This window comes from Petaurus breviceps, unplaced genomic scaffold (genome assembly GCF_028583685.1).
Source record: "Petaurus breviceps papuanus isolate PSGF00001 unplaced genomic scaffold, PetGlider_PUasm1.0 174, whole genome shotgun sequence".
Classification (NCBI taxonomy): Eukaryota; Metazoa; Chordata; class Mammalia; order Diprotodontia; family Petauridae; genus Petaurus; species Petaurus breviceps.
The window spans coordinates 42334699-42342250 of record NW_027185761.1 but is presented as its reverse complement, the minus strand read 5'-3'; the positions used below and the strand labels follow the sequence as shown (position 1 = coordinate 42342250).

At 41.4% G+C, this 7552-nt stretch overlaps 1 protein-coding gene across 12 annotated transcripts in view; it reads right to left on the bottom strand.

Moving 5' to 3' along the window:
- FOXP1 (forkhead box P1) overlaps positions 1-7552 on the bottom strand; it is a 689298-nt gene that overhangs the window by 121223 nt on the left and 560523 nt on the right. The window contains exon 1 of one of the 12 annotated variants that reach the window (XM_069084106.1): positions 127-280. The exons of the other annotated variants lie outside the window; for them this stretch is intronic. The gene's annotated coding sequence lies outside the window, so the exon portion shown is untranslated. Of the gene's footprint in view, positions 1-126; positions 281-7552 lie in introns of those variants that run through there. 12 annotated transcript variants of the gene reach the window in all.

The window sequence follows — 7552 nt, the reverse complement described above, 5'->3', positions numbered from 1 at the left end:
AAAAAAAAAAAACACCCAACTTTTTAAAAATGCAGAACCTCATTTTTCCTCCAAATGCAAAATTAAGAGATCACGCTGTACCCCGGGAAGCCACCCAAATCCCCCAAATCAATCATATTGACAAACCTGCCAAACTCCATTTAGCTGCCACAAACAGAGAGCTGGGCCATGACGCTTTCCCAAGGCTGCCTGTATGGACGTACAGTGTGGAGCTTCCTCAGGTTACAGACAGATTGCACGCGCAAGGGTGCTCCGGAGCTGACAAGATGCAAAACTACCCAATCAGCCACGCCCTGCTCCACCAATCACAACCAGCCTCTAAACAGAATCAGTTCAAACACCCCTACACAATGGGCCTCCTCTTTTTTTTACTGACGGCAGGTGAAATAACGCTTTTGTCTCTGAAGCAACTCCGGTTAATTGCTGTTAACCCTTTGACCTGCCTCTGCTTAGGGCTGTTCTCCGCAGAGCCTGGCAAACAGCACACACTCTTACCTTTAATCAAACAGTTCTTAAAAACGCCCCTCCCAGCCCCCCCCCCCCAAAAAAAACCCCCTACACTTACAGACAAATAGTTTAGAATCATAACCTTTAAGGGAAATCTGCTGGGGGAAAAGATTGTCTGCCCCTGGAAGTCTCCACCAAACACAATAGCTCACAATAATCACTGAAATCAGAAGGAAATGAAATGACTAAAAGCAACCCTGAAAACATTTTCCTAGAAAACAGTCTTTTTGAAAATAACTTTCACTTCACATTCAATGATATAACCAAGCCTTAACCTTTTTTTTCCAAGAGTTCGCCTGCCAAACTATGTGTGTGCTAGTGAAAAAAGGGCTGCTCAGAGCACCACACAGGAGTCTGTATAAATAATAACTATCTCTCTGTCTCCCGAACCCCTGCCCTCATTACTGTCTCTCTTTTTAAACCAAGCTTGAAGACATTTACCAAAATATACGAAGAAACTCTTTTGAAATGCACCTTAAAAAATACCCCTACTCGCAAGAAACTAACAGGAGCGTTTTGCCAATTCGCTTAAATTTGCATGTCTGTAATGCAGGAGGGGAAAAGATTAAGCTGAGCAGAAAGTAAATCTCAACAGACAAAAAGACCCTCTGTTTTCCCCTAGATTCTCAAGCCGGCGATTGGACAACAGAAGCAATCACCTGCAAACTTCACAAGTTCGAACTTTGAAGAAAAAACTTCCTGGCCTTTATTAGGAACCACAGCAGGTTTCTGTTTTCCAACAACAAGAAGATCTATCTGGGGAAAATAGCTCCAACAACCGGCATTATCTATGTCTCCTAAATTAAAAAGGAGCTCCCTCTTCCACCTTTGGCAGCAGCACCTAGCTAGGAAAGCAGACCCCAACAGTTAGAGTGCTTGGCTTTTCCAAGAATGCAGTTTTCCATGGGAGCTGTAGTGTTCACTGGTGTCAATCTCAGTGCAAGTCACTCAGAACCAGAAATCACATTGATAACGTTTCCAATCAAGGCAATAATTCAGTTTCATTGGAGTCAACATGACCAAGAGACAATACCCTGTTAGTGATGCTGCTGAAGAGCCTCACAGCAAAGACAAAGGCCCCAATTTACTGACAACTTCTGATCAGATGTTAAATGGGAGCCTATGCTGATAGCTCTCCACCCTAAAGTGTTTTTGTGTCAGATAACAAATTTATTAATGGGATTTTTTTCAGGTCACAAAAATATGACCCCACCCTCTCATGAATATTTAATAAAGGATTGAGGGCATGGGGGGGTATTATTAAGGGAAGGACACTTTAAATCTGCCAGGATGTAATATGAATCACTGTCTCTTAAAGAGACAGGGAACCTTATTTAAAATGAAGACACAGACTTTAAGTTTCCCCAAGACCCAGGATGAATGTGACAGCAATCACACCACAATAAACAGTTTCTTAGAAAAAAAGAAGAAAGACAGCACTTAAAATAGGATCTAGGTGGGAAGGGGCCTTAGGGTTCATCTGTTCAGAGGACCTTACATCAAGAGCTGAAAGAGCTGATAAAGTTACCTCCCCAGCCTCTGATTTTTGCAGGGGAAGAAACTGAGTCACAGAAAGGGAACATATCTTGCTCAGGGTCACAGAAGTAGCAATGATGTAACTGGCTCAAATTCATGCTGAATTTCATTTAACAGATAGATGAAAATCCAAACAAACTTCAAAGAACTTGTCCAGGGCCATTGTTCCATGCCTACTCCTCCCTTCCCAAATCAGCATTCTGCAAAGATCGGGCTACTTCAGAAACGTGTTTTTAGTCTATGATGCCACCAAGTAAGATACATTGACGACACCAGAATAGGAAAAGCATTGAACCTTAACTAAATGGTCTGATTTTCCTATAGTTTCCTCATAAATTGAAATTGCACTTCCAAGTTTTCATAAGGTAATGCCTTCATGAGACACTCCTAAAACTAATGATTCGATGAGTTTTTTGTTTGCTTATTTGTTTTTGCTTTAAATGCACTGGAGCCATTTCAGCTCTCCTTATGGGTTGATATTCCCTGTGCTCACACTTACAAAAAAGTCCCAGTAATAAATTAAGACTACAATGCAATGCAGCCACACCTAGTTGAAGTCAGCCTATAAGCTTTTCCTTTTCCCATACTTGGGCAGTTTATGGCATACACCAAAACTCATCATTCCTGCTCATACACAAATATTTCAAAAGATGCCTGATTTCATCAGTGCAGGTATGCCCCCCTCAGAGACAGATCACAATGCCTTCTCATCTTACTCTATGGCACTCTATGAATTACTGCAGCCAAAAAATGAATCAATGAATCAATCGCCCAATCATTTGGTGGCCAGAATGGTGATGGGCTGGGACTCAGACAACAGCTTTCACATCGCCACGCTGGGCTCAGCTTCACAGTCTTTCCAGGTTAGCACAATGTGTCCAAACTTGTGCTGCCCTGACATTGCCTTTAGGAATGCAGGGTCACCTCAATACCAAAATGAGGCATTAGAGTCTGACTTCAGTGGAGGCATCATTCTGATTAATAAACCATGTAGTGCAAGGTCTGAAGGCTGAAATGAGACCTGAGTTTGAGTCCCAGATCTGACTCTTCTACTCTGTGTGACACAGACAGAGCCACTTACCCTCTCTGAACCTCAGCTTCCTCATTTTTGAAATCAGAGGTATGTTCCTTCAAGGTCCCTGGCCTGAACAAAATAAGTATAAGACCCACGGTAACAGGCTACATGTAGTTAGCACTTTAAGATTTACAAATTGCTTTCACACATTATCTCACAGAAGTCTCACAACAACCTTGTGAGGGAGATATAAAATGTGTTATTGGTTCCATTTTTTAGTTTTAAAAAAATGGGTCTCCCACTAGTTAACTGACTTGACCAGGATTCCAAAGTAAGTCTGCCTACATTATGATGGCTCCCAAAACAGAGAAAGAGATCTGAGCTCAGAACAAGTTCGATGGGGAGATAATAAACAGGACTGAAGAAGCCTAGGCAATAAGTAAGGCTTCCATTTAACAAACATTTATTGAATATCTAGACAGAGTGGACCACTGGACTGGGTTTTATGGAGAAAACAAAAATCCCTTCATTCAAGAAACTTCTACCTCTTAGAAATGTATAGAATACGAAGGGTGTTGAGGCCAACTCCAATCCGCATAGCTGATTATTAAACTTTTGGTATGAGCATTTACAAACTGGCAAATGCTATAAACCAGGGCTTCCCTTCCTTGCTTTCCTTCCTTCTTTCTTTCCTTCCTTCCTTCCTTCCTTCCTTCCTTCCTTCCTTCCTTCCTTCCTTCCTTCCTTCCTTCCTTCCTTCCTTTGTTGAGACAAAATGATGGAATGTCCTGTGTACATTTTTTGAGAACTTAGTGTTAAACATTCACCACCATGTCCTTATATGTGATAGATACCTGTAATTCAAAGTAATTTTAAACTAAAGAATAAGCTACTTGAGGACAGGAATGGTCTAGAACACTTTTATTCGTATCCCCAGGGCTTATCAGTGTACTTGGTACATAGTAGGCACACAATTAATGTTCTATCTTCTATTATCTCTTTCTATAAAAGCTAAGTGTATTAGAGGCACAAAACAAACAAACAAAACCCCCCAAAAGTTATCTGAAGTCTCTGGGGAAAGGTTTCAGTATAATGGGGAAAAGCAAATAAAGCTTCCTGCAATTCAGTGTTCAAGTATCAAATTCAAAGGGATGGGCTGACTGGAGGAGGAAGGTCATTCTAGGTAGAGGAAACATGTACAAAAGTCCTGAAGGAGAAAAAGTATGCAGAGGTTGAGTGGTCCAGTCTAGAAGGAAGATAGACTATATGGAAGGAAGGGAAATTGCCTTGAGTATCCAAGTCGGAAAAAACCCACTGAACTGAGTTTTGTGGGAAAAATAGAAAATTCCTATACTCAAGAAGCTGCTAGCTCTTGGAATAAGGCAAGTGCTGAAGCAACGCAAACCTGTACAGCCTATTGTTAAACTGTCAGTGGGGTGAGTAGAGCACTCCTGGAGTCAGGAGGACCTGAGTTCAAATCCGACCTCAGCACTTAACACAAAAACTAGCCATGTTACCTTGGGCAAGTCACTTAACCCCAATTGCCCTCCAAAAAAGCAGAAAAAAAATTGTCAATGGGAACATTTGGAAATTGGCAAAATCAAGATCAATTGGGGGGGGCAAATTATCTTTTTTAAAAAATGAACAATCTTGACAGATTGTTGACAGTCTTAACTGCCATGCAAAAGAGTTGGAATAGTTTGAATTTTCTAACTTCGGCAAACAGAAGTTACTGGAGATTTTTGAGGAGTTCTGCTCTTTGTCCTTCATTTCTGAAGGGGACCAATGACATCATGGGTGATGTCTTGACTTGCTAGTGAACTGGATTTAAGTGAGGCAGAGTTGCACAAAATTGTCAGTCTCCCTCTCTCTTCCAGAGTCATCAAAGTCCAGTAGCAAGACAAAATCAAGACGACAGGCGATGGCCTGGGATGCAGCAGCTGACCTTGGCATCTTTGATGCCTGACCAAGCTCTAAGCACTCCACAGCACCTGCTTCAGCTGCCTGTTCATGGACATTATAAGAAACTGTTCTCATTCACCCATTACTCCAGGGGAAGTCTTCACATGCTTGGGTTAGACATTCCCCTACTTCATCTATGGGTTTGAGGCCTATCAGTGACCCTTGACCTGGTTCAGTTTATGTATCAAAACAGTATGTGGTGTGATATATATATAAATTTTTTTTTTTGCTTTTTGAAGGGCAATTGGGATTAAGTGACTTGCCCAAGGTCACACGGCTAGTTTTTGTGTTGAGTGCTTGAGGCCAGATTTGAACTCAGGTCCTTCTGACTCCAGGGCCAGTACTCTATTTACTGTGCCACCTAGGCGCCCCTTCAAGCACTTTACTTTTTTTTTTTTTTTTTGCCTTTTGGAGGGCAATTGGGCTTAAGTAACTTGCCCAAGGTTACACGGCTAGTTTTTGCGCGTGTGGGTGGGTGTTAAGTGTTTGAGGCCAGAACCAAACTCGGGTCCTCCTGACTCCGGGGGCGGGGCATGGTATGAGATATTGCAAAGCCCTCCTCAGGGCTGCTCATCTGGCTGCCTTTCCCCCAACTCTCATCTGTACCTCCAAGAAGCTGGATAATGCACTGCAGCCAAAAACCCTAGTAAAACCATATCAACAAAAAGGCTAAACTAGGTTGAGAGGAACTGACAGGCCTCAAACCCATTTAAGGAGTATACCAAGGCCACATCTACATAAATGGACAATTAGTCTGCTAGCAATACAAAGGATGTGTTAAATGGAAGACCATTATGGGACTATTTCAATACTCCAAGATGGTGGCAATGAAGGACTGGACTAGGGTGATGGCAGTGGGAATAAAGAGATGATGGTGAAAGACTGCAGATGTAGATTCAACAGATGAGACTAGATTTGCAGGTAAGGGAAATTCGGAACTAAGACCAAAGTTTCTAATACAGAAGATTAATGAATGGTAATGCCAATTTCCTTTCCCCCCCATCATTTAGGGTAAGACTAAGCTCTGTGTGTACTAGAATAATCATGGAAGGATACTAGAGAAGATGGAACTTGCTTGAAAGTTAAGAATCTTTTGAATGGGTAAAGAAAGAATAATCACGAGCAGTTATCAGAGGATGACCTAGACCTGACAATTCAGAAAATATCACTCAGGGAACATCCTAAGATTTTACCTTACCCTCAATCTAACAAATTCCACCATGTCATATAAAATATTCTTAGCAATACCATATTTTTGAAGACAGATGGATATTGCTTTTTCATTTTTGGACATTTTGATAATGAAATAAAGGTAGCCTCTATATAGGATATCTGAATACTTCACTTCCAGTTGAGGCCTATCTACTTAGTCTGTATTTTGGTTCCAACAAGAAAGAGAATTTTCCACAGAATTTAGGCTACTGATTTTTAGGCTGAAAATGGAAGTTTTAGGTCATTCCATTTGTGAGCTACTATAATTTCCAGATCTTATTTGGAAGAATAAGGGGCAGGTAAAATTGTGCAGACAGCAGCTGGGTAGGGCATGGGCAGTTAGTTGGCACAGTGGACGATAGAATGAAGAACCTGGAATCAGGTTTCTTAGTTGTGTGACCCTGAGACAAATCACTTCATCTGTTTGCCTCAGTTTCCTCATCTGTAAAATGAGTTAGAGAAGGAAGTGACAAAACACTCCAGTATCTCTGCCAAGAAAACCCCAAATGAGTCATGAAGACTCAGATATAGCTAAAACAACTGAACAATGGATAAAGCAATAATACCTACTTGGAGAAAAATTCATTGACCAGTCACAGCAAAGGGAAGTCTGTGAGAATATTAAAAACAGATCACTGGAAAACTATGTTTGAAGAAGGGTCCTCAAAAAGAGAGAAATAAGAAATGGTTTAAAATGCTGATGTCCAATGTTTGTATGTCCAATACCCACAAACAAACCAAGCCATCATACCCATTTAGATACCTATTTCTCTAAGAAACTTGGCTAAGGCCCTTCTACTTCAGCCACTGTTATGTCCTTAAGAACAGAGTTTCAGAGTTCTGCACAAAACTAACCAGTATAGAGACACCTGTGACTATGCTCCTTCTTTGAATTTTCAACTCAGGTGAGCCAAAACACTGACAAACAGAAAATGAAGGCCTCATTCTGGTCTATAACTGAGGAAGGTGTCAGAGGAGAAAGGCAGTAAAGCAAATAATCTTGTTAGGACATTACCCCTACACACTGATTAATGGACTGGCACTGATGTTTACAGGGACACTGGTTTTCATCCCACTGTGGCTGTTCAAGTGATACCCTATAAAAGCAGACAGATAACCAGAGAAAGTTGTTGTAAATACTAAACAGGGCCAAGCGTCTCCAGTGACAGTAATCGAGGGGACTGTTTGGGTAAAGACAGTATCATCTACTCACTGGATGCTAAGCAATGTATTTACAAAGAGAAAGAGGAGAGGCGGGGGGAGAGGGAGAGAGTGGGAGAGACAGAGAGAGACAGAGACAGAGAGAGAGAGAGAGACAGC